Source organism: Puma concolor, chromosome B3, assembly GCF_028749965.1.
Source record: "Puma concolor isolate L17-30 chromosome B3, mPumCon1.1.hap2, whole genome shotgun sequence".
Lineage (NCBI taxonomy): Eukaryota > Metazoa > Chordata > Mammalia > Carnivora > Felidae > Puma > Puma concolor.
Window position 1 is genome coordinate 269795 of NC_141672.1, and position 23179 is coordinate 292973.

Sequence of the window (23179 nt, forward strand, 5' to 3'; positions counted from 1 at the left end):
ACAGGTGATCTGTTTCGAAGGGACACATGCACCCCCATGTTTATAGCAGCACTATCAACAATAGTCAAAATATGAAAAGAGCCCAAATGTCCATCGATGGATGAATGGATAAAGAAGATATGGTATATATATACATACAATGGAGTCTTACTAGGCAATCAAAAAGAATGAAATCTTTCCATTTGCAACTATGTGGATGGAACTGGAGGGTATTATGCTAAGTGAAATTAGTCAGAGAAAGACAAAAATCATATGACATCACTCATATGAGGATTTTAAGAGACAAAACAGATAAACATAATGGATGGGAAACAAAAATAATATAAAAGCATGGAGGGGACAGAGCATAAGAGACTCATATATGGAGAACAAACAGAGGGTTGCTGGAAGGATTTTGGGAGGGGGATGGGCTAAACTGGTAAGGGGGAACTAATGAATCTAATCCTGAAATCATTGTTGCACTATATGCTAATTTAGATATAAATTTTAATTAATAAAACTAAATAAATAAATAATAAAAAATAATATATATAAAAAAAGAAAATACTGAATGATCATGACATTGAGGTAAAAATTTCTTAAACATTATGCCAAAAACTCCATTAATAAAGGTAAAACTCCAAAAGTGAAAAAAAGAAAAAGAATTCTTCATATTGTCACACCACCATTCACACAAACTAATGTAGAAGTGCGTCCTTAACCCTGTCGTTCACTTTTAAAGAATCAAGTCTAAATGTGGAGTTTGATATATATGTCAGAGGACATGCAAATAGGGCCCTCTCCGTGATGATAAAACCAGCCCAGCCCCGACCCTGCAGCTGGGAGAGGAGCCCCAGTCCCAGGAGTCCCCATTCTGTGATCAGGACAGAACACAGACACCTAACCATGGAGTTTGTTCTGGGCTGGGTTTTCCTGGTTGCTCTTTTAAAAGGTAATTTATGGTGACCGGGAGACACTGAGTATGTGAGTGGATATGAGTGAGAACCAGTGAATGTGTGACAGTTTCCTGACCAAGATGTCTTGTGTCTGTAGGTGTCCAGTGTGACGTGCAGCTGGTGGAGTCTGGGGGAGACCTTGTGAAGCCTGGAGGGTCCCTGAGACTCACCTGTGTAGCCTCTGGATTCACCTTCAATGGCTATTGGATGAGCTGGGTCCGCCAGGCTCCAGGGAAGGGGCTGCAGTGGGTCGCAGAAATTAGTGGTAGTGGAGGTAGCACAAACTATGCAGACTCCATGAAGGGCCAATTCACCATCTCCAGAGACAACTCCAAGAACACGCTGTATCTGCAGATGAACAACCTCAAGACCGAGGACACGGCCACATATTACTGTGCGAGAGACACCGTGAGGGGACCTCACTAGGAGCCCAGACACAAACCTCCCTGCAGGACGGGATCAGCACCACCAGGGGGATGCACACTATGCACAATTCTGCTTTGAGTGCCCAAGAGCAGGTGCAGATGGAGGTTACAGGCAGGTTTCCTGTCAGGGTCTGGGGCTTCCTCTCCACACAGCAGTTTCCCCAGGGAGCCTCCCTGGTTTTATGATTCTGTGTTTACCTATTAACGTCTGAATTAGCAACTGTGTTGTCATAGGAAAACTACACTAGCATGCACAAAGACACAGTTGTTTGCCCTTGCTTACTCTGGTCCAACAACATGAGTGAATTACACATTTCCTGAGGCACAACAGCTGAACCGTTACACGAGTCCCAGATGCACTCCCTGTGCGGCCAGGACCACAGGATCCCACAGCTCCTCCTTATCCTCACCCAGCCCTGGACCCAGTCAAACAACGTGACACTTCCCTCCTGGCACTTGAAACTCAGTTCTTTAAGTGAGCTGCAGCTTTATTCAATTCCTCTAAACGAGAGATAAATCATCTCCATGTATTAGTCAGGATTCCCTTGAGCAAAAGAACCCAAAGCACATTAGTTTCCATGACAAAAGAGGTTAAGAAGTCCCATGATCTACTGTCACAAGCTGAAGACCCAGGAAAACCAGTGATGTAATTCTTGTCTGATTCTGAACTAGTGTCTAATCTCAGAACGTGGAAAGCTGATGATGTAACTCTCAGAAAAAGGGCCAGAGGAGATCAATATTCCAGTTCAAACAAGCACATGGGAAGTAAAAATGAGGGAATTCTTCCTCCATCTGCATCCGATTCTATTCACAACCTTAATGGAATGGGTGGTGCCCAGGCAGACAGAAACCATGGAAGGAAATCCCATTCTCTTCTGGAACACATCACAGACATCCACAGAAACAGTGGTGAATCTGGGCACCCATGATGCAGTCAAGATAACCTATAAAGTTAATCATGAAAAGCCAACCCCCTGTAAACGTGGAGCTCAAAGACTGAAGATTTAAGTCGATTCCATCATTGGGGTGGAGCCTGGTGGGCATAGCAGTGCTCCTGTGAAAGAGGGGAGAGGCCCATAAGGGGAACTGTAGTCTGAGTATCCCCTGGGTCGCATCGGGAGAGACAATTCCCTTCTTGGAATGCGTTTGGGAGATGGCGCATTGCCTCTCATAGGACAGGAGAGCTGACAGGCACCATTAAAATTCCCTGATCATTAGCATAGGATCCTCTTCTGAGAGCAGCTAACTGGACACTGCCTTCTTGTTGTTCTTCACCATGAACTCCAAGCCCCTAGTGTTCATGCAACTGATCTTCTGGGGTAAACCAGCTCTGGGGTAAACCAGGCAGAGCACATCAATGTCCTCTCCCAGAGGATCAGTGGGGTCCCTGACATATTGAGTTCACATAATTTGGAGTTTTCAAACCCAGCTAGAGCTCTTGAGATAAAATGTGAGAGCCCTGTGCCACGAGGGCTGTGCCACCCTGTGCCACCAGATGGGCCAATTGCTTGGACACAGACAGCGTGAAAGTAATTCTGACAGAAGCCTGGGACCCACAAGTGTTCTCTCTGTGTGAGGGCTTCCTGAACAGAGGAGACTGGGAACTCCAATTCCAGGGACTAGAGAGGGAGCTGACGCCAATATTTCCTCCCACCAATCAACATTGACAGATTTCACTCAGCAGCACAGCATCCCTAGTGGAAGCTGAGCCACTAACACCAAGCTCCACCTACTCCTGCTCCCATCAAGTGCTTGCTTACCAGGAAAGAGTGCCTGGCAACCAGACCACCACTGCACCCCTCCCTCCAAAGACCACCGTATACACCCACAGGCACCAAGTCAACTGACCGTATAGGGAGGAATAGCTTCACCTCTAGGGGAGATAGGAATTAGCCTCTTTTAACAAGCAGACCAAACTCACCTAGTGAAAACTCACAACACTGGGGACAAGGTCCAACATTCCCCACTGGAGGCAAGGAGAAACTCTGCAGAGGACTGTCCTGAGGGACAGAGCAGCCAAAACACGACAGCACAGTGCCATGGAACATAAAACAAATGCTTCATGAAGTGTCAGGCCCTGGACAGTATGTGAACACTTCTCAATAAAGATACTACCCTAGAAGCAGAAAAAATAACAGGATTTTCTAAAACATTTAAGAAGGCAGAGACATAGACAACAACATGATTGAGGAATTCATCCTAGAAGAAAAAACGATAAAAGGTCATTGTGAGGGATATACTTAAAACACATATAAATAATATGTTTCAAACAGAATTTCTAAAAACTCTTATAATGAAACAGGATTTTAAAAAGTATCATAAGGATACCAGCTGTGCTTGAGGAAAATATATGAGACATGAGGGATACCCTTACTGCAAACATAAAAGACCTAAAACCTAGTCAGGATGAAATTTTAAATGTTGTAACCGAGATGTGAAACTGATTGGATATAATGACCTCAAGGCTGAAAAAAGCAGATGAATGAGGAAGGCACATAGAAGATAAAATTATGGGGGAAATGAAGCTGGAAGGAAGAGGAAAATTAAAATATTGCATCACAAACTTAGGGAAATCAGCAACCCCATAAACTGTAATAACATTCTTTTGAAAGGAGTCCCAAAAGAAGTGGAGAAAAAGAGGGATACGTTTTATCTGAGTGAATTATAGAGAAAATTTCCACAAGCTTGGGAAGGAAACAGACGTCCACATCTAGGACGCAGAGAGAACACCCATTAAAATAAAAAAAAAAAAATTAAAAAAAAAAGCAGGCCAACTCTGAGACATATCATAAGAAGAATGGCAAAACATTCAGATAAAGAAAAACCCTAAAAGCAGCAACACAAAAGAAGTCGCTAATTAACAAGGGAAGATTAAAAACACAATGGCAGTTGTCTCCACAGACACCTTCATGCAAGTAGGGAGTGGCATCATATCCTCAACATGTGCAATTGAAAATTACACAGCCAAGAATAGTTTCTCCAGTAAGGCAGTCATTCAGATACAAGGAGTGATAGAATTTCCCAGACCAACAAAAACCAAAGAAGTTCATGGCCTCTAAATCAGCACTGCGAGAAATTAAAGGGGAACCTTTGAGTGGGAAGGAAGACTAAAAGTAACAAAGACTAGAAATAAACAGAGAAAATCTCCGGAAACAATCACTTTAGAGGTAATACAATGGCACTAAGTTTATATGTATCAATAAACACTGTGAATGTAAAAGGGCAACATGCTCCAAACAAAAGACATAGGATATCAGAATGGATAAAAACAAATACAAGATCCTCCTATACGCTGCATGCAATTGATTCATTTTCAACTTAAAATACCTATAGATTGAAAATGAGGGGAGGTAGAACAATTTATCATGCTAATGGACGTCAAAAGAAAGTTCCAGTACCATACTCATATCACACTACCTAGATTTCAAACCAAAGTTCATTACAAGAGATCAGGAAGGCAGTATATCATCATAAAGAGATCTATCCAACAAGAAGATGCAAAGCTTTAAATATTTATACCCGAAAAATGTAAGCACTGAAATATATAAATCAGTTAATAAGAAACATAAACTCATTGATAATAGACAATATTAATAATAGAGAACGTTAACACTCCATTTACAGCAATGGAAAGACAATCTGAGCTGAAAATCAATAAGGAAACAATGGCTTTCAAAGACACACAGACTGAATGGACTTAACAGATATATTCAGAACATTCCATCCTAAAGCACCAGAATACACATTCTTTTTGAGTGTGCATGGAACATTCTCCAGAACAGATCACATAATCTGCCACAAATCAGCCCTCTGCAAGTACAAAAAGATTGAGATCATTCCATGCGCATTTTCAAACCACAACACTATGAAACTTGAAGTCAACCACAAAAAAATTTGGGCAACACCACCAATACATTAGGTTCCAGAACATTGTGTAAAAGCTGAATGAGATTTTCAGGAAATTACAGAAGCAACACAAAATACATAGAAGCAAGTGAAAATGAAAACATGCCAGTTCCAAACCATCTGGATGCAGCAAACTTGATGGAAGGGTGAAATGTGTAGCAGTACAGGCCAAGCTCAAGAAAGAAGAAAGGTCTCAAACACACAACCACTTTACAACTAAAGGAGCTAGAAAAAGGCCAGCTAATGAACCCTAAAGCCAGCAGGAGTAGGTAAACAAAAAGATTAGACCAGAAATAAATGGTATAGAAACAAAGAAAAACAGTAGAACAGATGAATGAAACTATAAGTTGGTTTTTGTAAGAATAAATAAAAATAATAAACCCAAGAGCAGACTTAGCAAAAACAAAAGAGAAAGGACAAAATAAATACAATTAGAATTTGAGAGGAGACATTGCGACTGACACCACAGAAATACAACTATGAGAAAATAGTTTGGAAATTTATATGCCAACAAATTGGGCAATCTGGAAGAAAGGGATAAATTCCCAGAATAATGTAAACTACCTAATCTGAAATAGGAAGAAATTGAAAACGTGAACAGGCTGATAATGAGCAAAGAAATTGAATCATTAATCAAAAATCTACTGACACACAAAATTCCAGGACCAGATAAGTTCACAGGTGAATTCTACCAGATATTTAAGAAGAGTGTCAAATATTCTATTTAAGTAGAATAGAATATTCCCGTCTTCCCAAACTGTTCCAAATAATAGAAATGGAAAGAAGACTTCCAAATTCATTCTATAAGATCAGTATGACCATGGTTCCAAACCAGATTAAACCCCACTAAAAATGAGACTTAAGGCCACTAGCCCTACTGAGCATGGATGCAACAATTGTCAAGAAAATACTTGCAAATGAATCCAACAATACATTAAAAGGATCCTTTAACATGACCAGGTGGGATTTATTCCTTGGCTGGAAGGGTGGTTCAATAGTCACAAATAAATCAATGTAATACATACCATCAATCAGAGAAAGAATATGAACGATACGACCCTCTCAATAGATGCAAAAAAAAAAAAAATTTGACAAAGTACAGCATCCTTTCTTGATAAAACCCTCAACAAGGGATACAGAAAACATACCTCAACATCATAAAGTCCATACATGAAAACCCCACAGCTAATATCCTCAGTGGGTAGAAAAAAAAGAAAAAAAAAACTTTTCCACTACTGTCAGGAACATAAGAGGGATATCCACTCCCATAAGTCTACTTAACATAGCACTGGAAGTCTTATCCTTAAAAACAGACAACAAAAAAATAAAGGTATTCAAGTTGGAAAGGAAGAAGTCAAACTTGCCCTCTTCACAGGTGACATAACACTCTATATAGAAAACTCAAGACTCCACCAAAATATTGCAAGAACTCATACACAAATTCAGCAAAGTCACAAGATACAATATCAACATACTGAAATCTAGTGCATTTATACACAGCAATAATGAAGAAACAGAAAGATAAATCAAAAAACAATCCATCCCGTTTACAATTGCACCAAAAATAATAGGATATCTAAAGAGTTAAAATATATATACTCTGAAAACTATAAACACAGTGAAAGAAACTGAGGATGACACAAAGAGATGTAAACACCTTCAATGTTCATGGATTTAAGGAGCAAGGAGTGTTGAAATGTCTTTGCTACACAAAGAAATGGGAGACTTCATGATTGTGGGTTTCATGCTATATTACAAAGCTGTACCTATCAATACAGTAAGCTACAAGCACAAAAGAGACACATAGATCAAAAGAACAGAATAGTAAACCCAGATATGGACTCACAAATGCATGGCCACCTCATCTTGGATGAAGTAGGAAAGACTATGTAATGGGAAAAAAAGACAGTCTTGTCAACAAAGGGTGTCGGGAAAACTGGACCAGAACATGCAGAAGAATGAAACTGAACCACTTTCTTACTCTATACACAAAAATAAATCTAAATGGGTTAAAGACCTAAATGTGAGACAGGAGACCATCAAATCCTAGAGAAGAACATAGGCAGCAACCTCCTGGACATCGGACATAGCTACTTCTTACTAGACGTGTCTCGAGAGGCAAGGGAAATAAAAGCAAACTTGAACTACTGGGACCTCATCAAAATAAAAAGCTTCTGGACAGCTAAAGAAACAATTAATCTAAAAGGCATTCTACAGAATTTAAAATGGTAATTGCAAACCACATATCTGATAAATGCTTACTATCCAAACTCTATAAAAAAACTTCTCATACTCAACACCCAAAATAAAAAAAAATCCAGGGAAGAAATGGTCAGAAGACATGAGGAGACACATTTCCAAACAAAGCATTCGGATGGCTAACCAACACATGAACATATGCTCAACATCACTCATCATCAGGGAATTACAAATCAAAACTAGAATGAGAGACAATCGCACACCTGTCAGAATGGCCACAATTAACAACTCAGGAAACAACAGGTATTGATGAGGAAGAGGACAAACGGGAACCCTTTTATACTCTTGGTGGGAATGCAAAGTGCCAGATCATTCCAGAAACAGTTTAAAATCTAAACATGAAACTACCTTCCACTCCAGCAATTGCTCTACTAGGAATTCACCCAAAGGATACAAAAATTCTGATTTGAGGACACACGTGCACCGCAATGTTTACAGCAGCATTAACTATGACAGCCAAACTCAGGAAAGAGACCAAAAGTCCCCCAAGTGATGAATCTGCTATATGTGTAGAATGGAATATTACACAGTCAGAAAAAAATGAAATCTTGCCATTTGCAATGATGTTGATGCAGCTGGAGGGTATCATGCTAAGTGAAGTAAGTCAGTCAAAGAAATACAAACACCATATGATTTCCTCATATGGGGAATTTAAGAAACACAACAGATGATCATAGGGGAAGGGAAAAAAGCGCAAGAAATCATAAAAAACTCTAAGGTTAGAGAACAAACAGGGTTGCTGAAGGGCAGGTGTGTGGGGGATGGAATAATGGGTGATGGGGATTAACTAAGCCATACGTTGTGATGAGTACTGGGTGTCAATGTAAGTGATGAATCAATAAATTCTACTACTGAAATTAATATCACACAATATTTTAACTAACAAAAATTTAAACACAAACTTAAAAATTAAAAATGTGGGAAAAAAAGAAGGGAGAATTATTGTCACAAATTCTCATGAACATGGAATTTAAGATAGTGAGTCTAACGTCTTGCATTTACCCATTTTATCCCTAAGGTAGTGGACATTAATTAATGTATGCATGAAGTTTCACAGCGGTGCCAGGTGGGCTGGAATTCAAACCACAGCTGACCTTCTCAACTCCACTGTGCCCACACATCAGGGGAAGCTTGTCCAGACACCTGCACAAGAACCCAGTTTGGGCCTCAGCAGGGACCCACATCTGCAGAACTAGAAAGAGTGGAGACTTAACACTTCCTGAGAAGCTCTGGGTTTCCTACCCTGACTTGCTATCTCAGCTCCCTTGTCTTCTTTCCTGTATCTTTTCAAAGAACCATGTACCCTGTTAGTGGTGCATGAAAGTGAGGGGCTACATGTTCTATAAACATTCAATATGATAGATCACATACAAGGGGACAAAATAAAGCCCATATGGTGCAGCCTGTCTTGCAGCTCCTATCACCCAATGTGGCAGAGTACAAGTAAACCTAAGTATTCGTTTGGTAACAAACAGCACAGCACGTTGGAAAAGCATTAAGAGATGAGAAGCAAGCCTGGAAGAATTCCACAAATGCAGATATGAGCTCCCCTTGGAAGGAAGAAGAAAAATTATAGTCCCAAACATGCAAGAGTAAAATAATTTTAGGAAATGATACAAGAGTTTCAATGTGTTCTATTCATGAAGTGTCTGCAAAGTGTCTGAAAGTGACAATGCAAAAAATGGATTTTCAGGGTTTCACATAGAATTTCAAAGGAAAAATCCTGTGTCAAGGACTTGGTTGTTTGCACAGAGCTCAATGGCTCCTGAGACATATAGAAAGCCCACCACCTGAAAAGGTAAACGTGTTTTTTGACCCAGGAGCACATCTATCAAATCTGATGAGCAGTCTGGCCAAAGAGACATAGCATAGCAACTCTTGTGAAATTTGAACTTCAATTTCAGCATGAGAACATAATTTCCATATATTATGAAAAAAACATGCCATGAAAATGAGTTGCTAGAGTGTATAAATTGAAAAACAAACAACAAAACACTAAGTCACCAGAGACCAATTAGGGAACAAGTCAACGTTGAGAGAAACCAGAAAAAAACAAGACTTTTAGTTACATTCTAAGTTAAGAAATAAGTGGGGTGCCTGGGTGGTTCAGTCGGTTAAGTGTCTCACTTCAGCTCAGGTCTTGATGTCACGGTTTGTGGGTTTGAGCCCTGTTGTCAGGGTCTATGCTGACAGCTCAGAACCTGGAGCCTGCTTCAGATTCTGTGTCTCCTCTCTCTCTCTCTCTGCTTTTCTCCGCTCACATTCTGTCTCTCTCTCTCAATCAAGAATAAACATTTATAAAAATATGTTAGTCACAAGCAATCAATCATCAAAAAATGAAAATTATAGCTAAGAACACAAGACCCATAAAAAGAAATGGTATAAATAGACTTTGTGAAAATCAAATGTTTATCTGCCCAGGTGACAATCAATAGTAAGATAGGTTACAGAGTAAGAGACAATATTCACAAATTGCATAACCACCAAGGGACCTGCATCTTGAATATACTAAGAACCATCAACAGTCAATAGGAAGAAAGGAAACAAACCTCGATAAAACAAGCACAGCCTTGTGTAGTAGACCTCCTATCCTTGAGGTTATAGTCACGTTAGGTACGGACTGGAGAAGACTCTTCACACCATCGACTGTCAGGGAAATTCAAATCAAGAATGCAATAGATGCCCTATACACACATCCTGATGGCTCAGGTATGAACAACTCTAACAACAACATCCAGGTGAGCATCCAGCATACGTGGGCCCTCAAACAATGCAGGTAGGGTTGAAAAATAAACACCAGCTCTGGAAAACCCGTTGGCTGTTGCTTATGAAATTATACATGGATGACATAAAAAGGATCCTGGAAATACCACTCCCGAGTATTTGTCCCTGAAGAATGAAATCCCATGCTCAGAAAATAAATGGTGTGTAAATATTTATAGCATCTTTATTAGTGTTAGAAGCTAATAATATGGCAAAAGTCTTTCTAAATATAAAGGAATAAACCAACTACGAAACTTCCATCAATGGGATGCTTTGCCAGAGAACTGTGACACTACTGATGCACACCTGAAACCAGGTGCAACTCAAAGACATGATGTGGAGGGAAGGGCGGTAGTCTCTTAATTACAGAGGTGGTGTGACCTGGGACATTCACACAGCCAGACCATGGTGACAGTGGTTTGGTTGGGCATTCCTTATCTCTTTCTTTCCCAAACCACATGATGAGATACTCTGCTTAATTTGAGTGCACTCCTATGTTCAACCATCCTCTGATGTATGGAGTCTCCACAGACTGAACTCTACAACCTCGGACTCTTCTGAATTGAGACTTGTTGAGGCCATAATCTGATATGTGTTGTGACAGGAGCTGTTACCTTCACTGTCCATGTCTCTGGCTCTCTCCTGAAGGTAAGCAGGAGTAGGTTAGGAATCCTCCACTGAAACCATCTGTCTCCTGCACCTGACTCTCCCACAACATGAGGCCCAGACCTTCCTCACACTCAGCTGCAAATGAAGTCAGTTGCACAGGAACAGATTTGCACCTTGCTTTAGTGGATTACTCCAGCTCCCCCTTTACCTGGGCAAAACTCTTGGCAAAGATCTGCAGTGTCTGGGACAAACAGGATTCCAAACAGTTTGGAAACTGAGGGCTCAGCTTATGGGTGGGTGACAACTTCAATTCTTTGAGGCTTGCTTGTCCTTGTGGCATGAGACCTCTGCCATACAAGTCAGGTCTGGGGTAACCAGGCTCCCAGCATCCCTAGTGGACTGTTCCCAGGGAAGAGTTTCCATTTTGGCAGTGGGGCTGCAAACAATGAGTGAGGTGCAGCATTCAAAGTCAACATAAAGAAATTTGTTACATTTTGATACAACAATAATGTAGCAGGAGAAATAGAAATCAAGGAATTGTTCCCATGTACAATTACACCAAAAACCACAAGATACCTTGAAATAAACCTAACCAAAGAGTTAAAAGATTTTCACTCTGAAAAATCTGGGACATTTATGGAAGAAATTGAAGAAGACACAAAGAAATGGAAAAATATTCCAAGCACATGGATTAAAAGAAAAAACATTGTTAAAAAGTTGATACTACCCAAAGCAATCTAGACATTCAACGCAAGTAATTCAATGCAAATATCCGTGTCTAATAATGCCAGCATTATTCACAGAGCTAGAACCAGTAATTCTAAAATTATCATGGTATGGGAGCCTGGGTGGTTCAGTTGGTTAAGCGTCTGACTTCAGCTCAGGTCATGATCTCACAGTCCGTGAGTTCGAGCCCCACATTGGACTCTGTGCTGACAGCTCAGAGCCTGAAGCCTGCTTCAGATTCTGTGTCTCCCTCTCTCTCTCTCTGCCCCTCCCCTGCTCATGCTCTCTCTCTCTGTCTCAAAAATAAATAAAAAACATTTCAATAATAAAATTATCATGAAACCACAAAAGACCCTGAATCCACAAAGCAATCCTGAAAAAGAAAAACACCTGGAGGCATCACAATTTAGATTTCAGGCTATATTACAATGCTATAGTCATCAAGACAGTATAGTACCTGCATAAAAATACACACATAGATTAACATAGCAGATTGGAAAACCCAGAAATCGACCCATAACTATATGGTTAACTAATCTTCGACAAAGCAGGAAACAGTATCAAATGGAAAAATGAGAGTCCTTTCAACAAATGGTGTTGAGAAAACTGGACAGCAACATGGAACTGTAATGAAACTGCACCACTTTCTTACAATATGCACAAAAATAAATTCAAAATGGATGAAAGACCTGAATGTGAAAAGGGAAACCATCAAAATCCTAGAGGAGAAGAAAGGCACAAACTTCTTTGACCTTGGCAGAGCAATTTCTTACTAGACTTGTCCCCAGAGGCACGGGAAACAATAGTGAAAATGAACTCTTGGGATATCATCAAGATAAACAGGTTCTACACAGCAATGAATCCATCAACAAAACTAAAAGGCAACTGACAAATGGGAGCAGATATTTGAAAATGACATATCAGATAAAGAGTATTCAAAATCTATGAAGAACTTATCAAACTCAACACTCAAAAAAACAAATAATCCATCATGGATAAAGAAAATGTGGTATATGGGGCGCCTGGGTGGCGCAGTCGGTTGAGCGTCCGACTTCAGCCAGGTCACGATCTCGCGGTCCGTGAGTTCGAGCCCCGCATCAGGCTCTGGGCTGATGGCTCAGAGCCTGGAGCCTGTTTCCGATTCTGTGTCTCCCTCTCTCTCTGCTCCCCCCCCCCCCCGTTCATGCTCTGTCTCTCTCTGTCCCAAAAATAAAAAAAAAAAATAAATAAAAACGTTGAAAGAAAATGTGGTATATATACACAATGGAGTATGACTCGGCAAACAAAAAGAATGAAATCTTGCCATTTGCAACTCTGTGGATGGAACGGGAGGGTATTATGCTAAGTGAAATGAGTCAGTCAGAGAAAGACAAAAATCATATGACTTTACTCATTTAAGGTCTTTAAGAGACAAAACAGATGAACATAAGGGAAGGAAAACAAAAATAATATAAAAACAGGGAGGGGGACAAAACAGAAGAGACTCATAAATATGGAGAAAAAATTGAGGGTTACTGGAGGGGTTGTGGGAGGGAATGGGCTAAATGGGAAAGGGGCACTAAGGAATCTACTCCTGAAATCCTTGTTGCACTATATTCTAACTAATTTGGATATAAATTTTTAAAAATAAAAAACAAACATGTTAATGACAAAAAAGGAGAAGAAAATTACCTCCACATGAATAGGGCCCCTATGAAAGCCCACCTCTGACAGCATATTGAACAGTAAAATACGAAAACCATTCCTGCCACATCAGGAGCCAGGCAATGATGATCACCCCCAACATATGTATTCCACATGATAATGTGAAGAATAAACATGCTGCCTCAAACCATATAATCGTGTCACATTGCTGATTTGGATGAAAGCCACGTGAGAAACAGCCAGTCCAAGGACACTCAAGACCGTCCTTTGTCCCTTGACATCAGGAAATAAATCTCCCTTGGGAAAACTCCCTTCCCTGTGCCAGGAGGGGAGAAACATCCTTAGCACCAGAATAAGGAACACAAGGACAAGAAGGATGTGCAAACAAACCTAGTTACTTGTTGACAAATTAAATAGCCCAAACCCACACCTTTGCCTTAACTCTTGCCAAATCCAAAGTTTTGTTGTCTGAAAGTCACAAGTGCCACCTGCTTTGTTCATTCTCTGGGTATCATATCATTAGGAAGGCCATGCACTTGCAAAATGAAATTTAACATCCCCTTTAGATCAGTCTTATTTCAATTGAATCCTTACATGGGAGTCTAGGATAGACTTATCCTACAACTGGAAGAAGTACCCACAAACTTTGGCAATAAAAAGAAATAAAGACATTTAAATCAGTAAGGAGGAAGGAAAATTACTTGTTTGCAGATGACATGATCTTAAACATAACAAAAGCCTAGAGATACCACAAAAAATGTTAGAACTAATTTTTAAAAATGAGGAAAAGGGCAGGATACAAAAAGAAAAAAAATAAATGAATAAAAAATAAACCACCTGTGATTCCACACACCAGCATTGAAATATATGCAAAACAAATAACAAAATAATACAATTGAAAATGGCACAGAATAAAGTATTTTGTATTAAACTTCAAAAAGTATGTAAAACACTTGTAGAGTGAAAATGATCTATGTTGATGAAAGGCCTGTAAAAATGCACAAGGGCCTGCAAATATACCTGTGCTCACTGATTAGAATTCTTCATACTGTCACAGCACCATCTACACAACCTAAACTACAAGTGCATCCCTAACCCTGTCGTTCACTTTTAAAGATTCAAGTTTAAGTCTGGAGTGTGATATATATGTCAGAGCACATGCAAATGGGGCCCTCTCTGTGCTGATAAAACCAGCCCAGCCCTGACACTGCAGCTGGGAGAGAAGCCCCAACCCCGGGTGTCCCAGGTGTTCTCATTCTGTGATCAGCACAGAACACAGACACCTAACCATGGAGTTTGTGCTTGGCTGGGTTTTCCTTGTTGCTCTTTTAAAAGGTAATTCATGGTGAACGAGAGACACAGAGTATGTGAGTGGGTATGAGTGAGAACCAGTGGATGTGTGACAGTTTGCTGACCACGATGTCTTGTGTCTTCAGGTGTCCAGTGTGATGTGCAGCTGGTGGAATCTGGGGGAGACCTGGTGAAGCCTGGGGGGTCCCTGAGACTCACCTGTGTAGCCTCTGGATTCACCTTCAGTAGCAACAGCATGAACTGGGTCCGCCAGGCTCCAGGGAAGGGGCTGCAGTGGGTTGCATATATTAGATATGATGGAAGTAGCACAAGCTACGCAGACTCCGTGAAGGGCCGATTCACCATCTCCAGAGACAACGCCAAGAACACGCTGTATCTGCAGATGAACAGCCTGAAGACCGAGGACACGGCCACATATTACTGTGCAAGAGACACAGTGAGGGGACTTCACTGGGAGCCCAGACACAAACCTTCCTGCAGGAGGGGAACAGCACCACCAGGGGGCGCACACTATGCACAATTCTACTTTGTGTTCCCAGGAGCAGGTGCAGTTGGAGGACACAGACAGGTTTCCTGTCAGGGTCTTGGGGCTTCCTCTACACACAGCAGTTTCCCCAGGGAGCCTCTCTTGACACAGGATTCTGTGATTACCTATTAACTCTGAATTAGCAACTGTGTTGTCATAGGAAAACTACCCTAACATGCACAAAAGACGCAGTTCTTTGCATTGCTTACTCCTGTCTCTCTCTATGAGTGAATTGCAGATTTCCTGACGCACAACAGCTGAACCTTTACAGGAGTCTAAGATGCACTCACTGTGCAGCCAGGACCACAGGATCCCACAGCTCCCCATCATCTTCACCCAGTGCTTTCCCCAATCAAACAACGTGACACTTCCCTCCTGGCACTTGCTACTCAGGACTTTAAATGAGCTACAGCTTTATTCAATTCCTCTAAAGAAGAGATAATTCATCTCCGTGTATTAGTCAGGATTCTCCCGAGGCACAGAAACCAAAGCACATCAGTTTATATGACTAAATACATTGATAAGACCCACGTTCCACTCTCACATGCTGGAGACCCAGGAAAACCAGTGGTGTAATTCTCATCTGATTCTGAACTAGTGTCTAGTCTCAGAACGTGAAGAGCTGATGATGTAACTCTCAGAACAAGGGCCAGAGGAGACCAATGTTCCAATTCAAACAGGCACATGGGAAGTAAAACTGAGGGAATTCCTCCACCCTCTGCATCAGTTTCTACTCAGAACCTTAATGGAATGGGTGATGCCCAGGCAGACAGAAACCATGGATAGAAATTCCAGTCTCTTCTGTAACACATCACAGACATCCACAGAAACAGTGGGGAATCTGGGTACCCATGATGCAGTCAAAATGACACATAAAAGTAATCATGAGAAGTCAACCTCCTGTAAACGCGGAGTTCAAGGACTGAAGATTTAGAAGTCCATGCCATGACTGGCATGGAGCCTGGTGGGCATAGCTGTGCTTCTGTGGAGAAGGAGGGCTGGGTCCCATAGGGGGCATTGTGGTCTGAGAATCCCCTGGGCGACTTGGGAAGAGACAGTTCCCTTCTCAGGGTGCATTTCGTAAAGGGTGCATTTCCTCTCATGGGGCAGGAGAGCTGACAGGCACCATTGCACTGCTCTGGTCATTAGCATAGGAGCCTCTGCTGAGAGCAGCTAACTGGAATCTGCCTTCTTGTTGTTCTTCACCATGAACTCCAAGCCCCTAGTGTTCATGCAACTGCCCTTCTGGGGTAACTAGCTCCAGGCACAGCACAGAGAGACCCTCTCCCAGAGGATCAGTGATGTCCCTGTCATATTGAGTTCATATAATCTAGAGTTTTCAAACCCAGCTAGAGCTCCTGAGAAAAAAACATAAGAGCCCTGTGCCGCCAGGTGGGCCAATGGCTTGGACATGACAGGGTGAATGCAGGGTTCTGATGGAAGCCTGGGACCCATGAGTACAGATTGTTCTCCCTGTGTGAAGGCTTCCTGAACAGGGGTAGCTGGGAACTCCAACTCCAGGGAATAGATAGGGAGCTGATGGCAATATTTCCTCCCACCATTCAGGATGGACAGAATTCAGTGAGCAGCACAGCACCTCCTAGTAGAAGCTGAGCCACTGACACCAAGCTATACCCCCCGTTGCCTTCCTCAGATGCTTCCTTACTAGGGAAAGAGTGCCTGGAACCCAGACCAGCAGTGCTCCCCTCCCTCAAAAGACGACATATACCCCCACAGGCACCAAGTCTACTGACCATATAGTGAGGCATAACTTCACCTCTAGGGGAAATAGGAATTAGTCTCTTTTAACAGTCAGAACAAACTCACCTAGTTAAAATTCACAACATTGTGGACAATGTCTAAACACTCATCACTGGAGACAAGGAGAAACTCTGCAGAGGACTTAGCTGAAGGACAGAGCAGCCAATACACGACAGCACAGTGCACACAGAACACACAACAAATGCTTCCTAATGTGTCAAGCCCTCAACAGTAATTGAACACTTCTCAATAAAGACACTACTCTAGAAGCAGAAAACAAAACGGGATTTTCTAAAACACTTAAGAAAGCGGAGACATAGAAATACACCATGATGGAGGAATTCATCCCAAAATAAAAAATGATAAAAGGACATTGCCAGGGATATTATTAAAACACATACGTCTAATATGCCTCAAACAGAATTTCTAAAAACTCTCACAAGGAAATAGAATTTTTAAAAACTATCATAAGGATACTTGGTGTGCTTGAGGAAAGCATAGGAGACATTTGATAAACCATTACTGGATATAGAAAAGACCTAAAACCTAGTCATGCTGAAGTTTTAAATGTTGTAACTGAGATGTGAAACTGATTGTATATAATGACCTCAAGGTGGAAAGAAGCAGATGAATAAGAGACATAGAAGATAAAATTATGGAGGAAATGAAGCAGAAAGGAAGAGGCAAATTAAAATATTGCATCACAAACATAAGTTTATGGATCTCAGCAACTCCATAATGTGTAATAAAATGCTTCTCAAAGGAGTCTCAGAAGAAGGAGAGGGATAAAACAAGGGAAGAAGAGTTATCTGAGTGAATTACCATGGGAAATTCCCAAACTGGGGAAGGAAACAGACATGCACATCTTAGAGGCACGTAGAACGCCATTAATTCAAAAATGCAGGCCAACCCTGAGACATATCATAGTAAAATTGGCAAAACACACAGAAAAAGGAAAACCCTAAAAGCACCAAGACAAAAGAGGTCGCGAACTAAACAGGGAAGACAAAAGAAAAGATTATGGCAGATGTATCCACAGAAACCTTCAGGCAAGAAGGGAGTGACATGATATCCACAACATGCTCAGTTGAAAACTATTCAGCCAAGAATACTTTATCAGAAAGGCTGTCATTCGGATACAAGAAGAGATAGAATTTCCCAGAAATGCAAAAATTAAAGGAGTTCATGGCCTCTAAACCGGCCCTGCAAGAAATATTAAAGGTGATTCTTTGAGTGGCAAAGGAAGACTAAAAGAAACAAAGACTAGAAATAAGCAGAGAAAATCTCCAGAAACAGTGACTTCAGAGGTAACACAATGCCACTAAGTTTATATCTATCAATAATCACTGTGAATGTAAAAGGGAAAAATGGTCCAATCAAAAGGCATAGGATATCAGAATGGATTAAAAATACAAGACCTTCTATACACGACATACAATAGACTCATTTTCAACCTAAAGCAACTGTAGATGGAAAGTGAGGGGAGGGAGAACAATTTATCAGGCTAATGGATGTCAAAAGAAAGGTTTAGTACAATATTCATATCACACTAACTAGATTTTACCTAAGTGTGTTACAAGAGATGAGGAAGTCAGTACATTATCATGAAGGGGTCTACTCAGCAAGAAGATATAAAGCTTTAAATATTTATACACCAAAATTGTAAACACTGATATATATAAATCAGTTAATAAGAAACATAAAAAACTTATTGATAATAATACAAGAATAATAGAGAACTTTAACACACCACTTACCGAAATGGACACATCACCTAAGCCAACATTAATAAGGAAACAGTGGCTTAGAAAGACACACCTGACCAAATGGACTTAACAGATATATTCAGAACATTCCATCCTAAAGCAACAGAATGCTCATTCTTTTTGACTGCACATGGAATATTCTCCACAACAGATCACATACTATGTCATAAATCAGCTCACTACAAGTTCAAAAAAACTCAGATCATACAGGCATATTTTCATACCAAACACTATGAAACATGAAGTCAACCACAAGAAAAACTTTGGCAACACCACTAATACATAAGGTTAAAGAACACTGTGGTAAAGAATGAATGAGATTTTCAGGAAATTAAAGAAGCAATAAAAAATACATAGATGCAAATTAAAATGAAAACATGCCAGTGCCCCATCTGGATGCAGCAAAAGTGGTTGGAAGAGGGAAATATATAGCAATACAAGCCAAACTCAAGAAAGAGGAAAAATCCCAAACACACAACCACTTCACAACTAAAGAAGCTAGAAAATGAACAGCAAATGAACCCTAAAGCCAGCAGGAGAAGGTAAATTAAAAACATTAGAGCACACAAATGATAAAGAAACAAACAAAACATTAGACACATCAATGAAAATATAAGTTGGTTTTTGGAGGCATAAATAAAAATGATAAACCCAAGGCCAGATTTACCAAAAACAAAAGAGAAAGGACTAAGTTAATATAACCACAAATTTAAGAGGAAAGATCACAACTAATGGCACAGAAATACAATAGGAAGAAAGTATTTTGGAAATTTATATGCCAACAAACTGGTCAATTTGGAAGAACTGGATAAATTCCTACAGTAATGGAAACTACATTAACTGAAATAGGAAGAAATAGAAAACCTGAACTGACTGATAATGAACAAAGCAATTTATCCATAATAAAAACTCTACTGAAACACAAAAGACCAGGACCTGATGGCTTCACAGGTGAATTCTACCTGATATTTAAAGAAGAGTGTAAATAATCTATTTAAGTAGGATGGAAGATCCTAGTCTTCTCAAACTGTTCCAAATAATAGAAATGGAAAGAAAACTTACAAACTCATTCTATAAGAACAATATGATCATGGTTCCAAATCAAATCAAACCCCACTAAAAAGGAGACTTAAAAGCCACTAGCCCTAATGAGCATGGATGCAACAATTATCAAGAAAATAATTGCTACTTGAATTCAAAAATACACTAAAATTATTTTTTACCACGATCAAGTGGGATTCATTCCTTGGCTGTAAGTGTGGTTCAATATTCACAAATAACTCAATGTCATACAACACATCTATAAGATAAAGGATAAAAACTATATGATCCTCTCAATAGATGTAAAAAAAGCATTTCACAAAGTACAGCAACCTTTCTTAATAAAAACCCTCAACAAGGCATAGAGGAAGCATACCTCAACATCATAAAGACCATATATGAAAACCTCACAGCTAATATCCCCCAGTGGGGACAAAAATCTGTTCCTCTACTGTCAGGAACACAAGAGGGATGCCCATTCCCATCATTCTACTTAACATATCACTGGAAGTCTTATCCTCACAGACAACAAAAAGAAATAAAGGCATTCAAATTGGCAAGAAAGAAGTCAAACTTGCACTCTTCAGAGATGACATGACACTCTATATAGAAAACCCAAGAATCCTCCAAAATATTGCAAGCACTGATACACAAATTCAGCAAAGTAACAAGATACAAAATCAACATGCAAAAATCTATTGCATTTGTATATAGTAATAATGAAGAAACAGAAAGACAAATCCAAAAAAATCCATCCCCTTTAAAATTGCACCAAAAATAATAGGATAAATAAAGGGTTAAAAGATCTATACTCTGAAAAATATAAATACGATGAAAGAACTGAGGATGACACAAAGAAATGAAAACACAGTCAATGTTCAGGATTGAAGGAGCAAGTATTGTTGACATGTCTATGCTACACAAAGAAGCAGGAGACTTTATGATTGCAGACTTCACGCTATATTACAAAGCAGTAGTCATCAAGACAGTACGCTACAAGCACAGAAGAGACACACAGATCAATCGAACAGAAGAGTAAGCCCAGATATGGACTCACACATGTGTGGTCACCTTATGTTGGATGAAGTGGGAAAGACTATGTAATGGAAAAAAAAAGACAGTCTTCTCAACGAAGGGTGTTGGGAAAACTGGACCAGAACATGCAGAAGAATGAAACTGAGCCACTTTCTTACACCATACAAAAAATAAATTCAAAATGGGTGAAAGACCTAAATGTGAGACAGGAGACCATCAAAATCCTAGAGGAGAACTCAGGCAGCAACTTCTTTGATATCGGACATAGCAACTTCTTACTAGACGTGTCTCAGAACGCAAAGGAAATAATAGCAAACATTAATAACTGGGGCCTCATCAAAATAAAAAGCTTCTGCACAACTAAAGAAATAATCAACTACACTAAAAGGCAACCTACAGGATTGAAAAAGGTATTTGCAAATTACATATCTCATAAAGCCTTACTACCCAAAATCTACAGACAACATATCAAACTCAGCACCGAAAATACAAATAATCCAGTGAAGAAATGGGCAGAAGACGTGACTAGACACTTTTCCAAAGAAAGCATCCAGATGGCTAATGAAAAATACTCATCATCACTCAACATCAGGGAAATACAAATCAAAACTATAATGAGATAAGACCTCACAACTCTCAGAATGGCTAAAATTAACAACTCAGGAAACAAGAAATATTGATGAGGATGAGGAGAAAAGGGAATCCTTTTATACTCTTGTTGGGAATGCAAAGGGGTGTGGCCATTCCAGAAAAGTTTAAATACTTAAAACTGAAACTACCTTGCACTCCAGTAATTCCTCTACTAGATATTCACCCAAAGGATACAAAAATTCTAATTTGAGGGGGCCCATGCACTCCAATGTTTATAGCAGCATTAACAACGAGAGCCAAAGTGAGGAAAGAGACCAAAAGTCCACCGAGTGATGAATGAGCTATATGTATACAATGGAATATTACTCAGTCAGAAAAAAAGAAGGAAATCTTGCCATTTGCAAAGATGTTGATGCAGCTAGAGGGAATCATGCTAATCAAAGTAAGTCAGTCAAAGAAAGACAAACACCATATGTTTTCCTCATATGGGCAATTTAAGAAACACAACAGATGGGGAAGGGGAAGGGGAAGGGGAAAAAAGCAAGAAATCATAAAAAAAACCTCTAAGGTTAGAGACCAAACTGAGGGTTGCTGGAGGGCAGGTGGGGGATGGGATAATGGGTGATGTGAATTAAATAGGCCACGTGTTCTGATGCATACTGGATGTGAAACTAGGTGATGAATCAATATATTTTACTACTGAAATTAATATTACACAGTATGTAATCTAATAAAAATTTAAACACAAACTTAAAAAGTTAGAAGAGTGGAAAAAAAAAAAGGAAGGGAGAAACATTGTCACAAATTGTCATGAACATGGAATCTAAGGTAGTGAGTCTAACTTCTTGCATTTACTCATTTTATCCCTAACTGCTAGTGGACATTAACATAATTGACTTTTCCAGTGGTGCCAGGGGGGCTGTAATTCAAACCACAGCTGCCCTTCTCGACTCCACTGCAGACACCCCATGGGCAGCTTGTCCAGACACCTGCACAAGAACCCAGGTTGGGCCTCAGCAGGAACCCTCATCTGCAGAACTGGAAAATGTGGAGAGTTGACCATTCCTGCCAGGCTCCTGGTTTCCTCCCGCGACCTTTCTGGCTCCACTCCCTTATATTCTTTTCCCTTCTCTTTGAAAAGAAGCATGTCCCCTGTTTGTGGTGCATGAAAGTGAGGGGCTATGTGTTCTATAAATGTTCAATATGACAGATCACTTACATGGGGACAAATAAAAACCCATATGGTGCAGCCTGTCTCATGGGCTCCTATCACCCAAAGTGGCAGAGTACAAATAAACCTAAATATGCATTTAGTAAAACACTGTACAGCACGTTGCAAAAGCATTAGGAGATGAGAAGCCTGGAATAATTCCACAAATGCAGTATGAGCTCCCCTTGGAAGGAAGAAAAAATCTTATACTCCCAAACATGCAAAACAAAAAATAATTTCAGGAAATGATAAAACAGTTTCAGTGTGTTCTATTCATGAAGTATCTGACAGTGACAATGCACAGAATGAATTGTCAGCGTTTCACATAGAATTGTGAAGGAAACATCTTGAGTCACGAACTTGCTTGTGTGCACAGTGGTCAATGGCTTCTGACACATATAGAAACCCCAAAACCTGGAAAGGTTAACGTGTTTTTTGGCCCCAGAGCACATCTATCAAATCTGATGAACAATCTGGCCAAAGAGACACACACAGCATATCTTGTGAAACTTGAGTTCAATTTCAGCATGAGAACAGAATTTCCATATATTATGAAAAAAACCATGCCATGAAAACGAGTTACTTGGGGTGCCTGGGTGGCTCAGCCGGTTAAGCATCCGACTTCGGCTCAGGTCATGATCTCACGGTCCATGAGTTCAAGCCCCGTGTCA

General features: G+C 40.2%; 1 pseudogene across 1 annotated transcript; it reads left to right on the forward strand.

Moving 5' to 3' along the window:
- Nucleotides 1-840: 840 nt before the first annotated feature.
- On the forward strand, nt 841-22357 carry LOC112856812 (immunoglobulin heavy variable 3-74 pseudogene; annotated as a pseudogene). Its single transcript, XR_015251816.1, has 3 exons — nt 841-931; nt 14704-15123; nt 22176-22357. The product of XR_015251816.1 is annotated as an immunoglobulin heavy variable 3-74 pseudogene (transcript).
- The last annotated feature ends 822 nt before the right edge of the window (nt 22358-23179 follow it).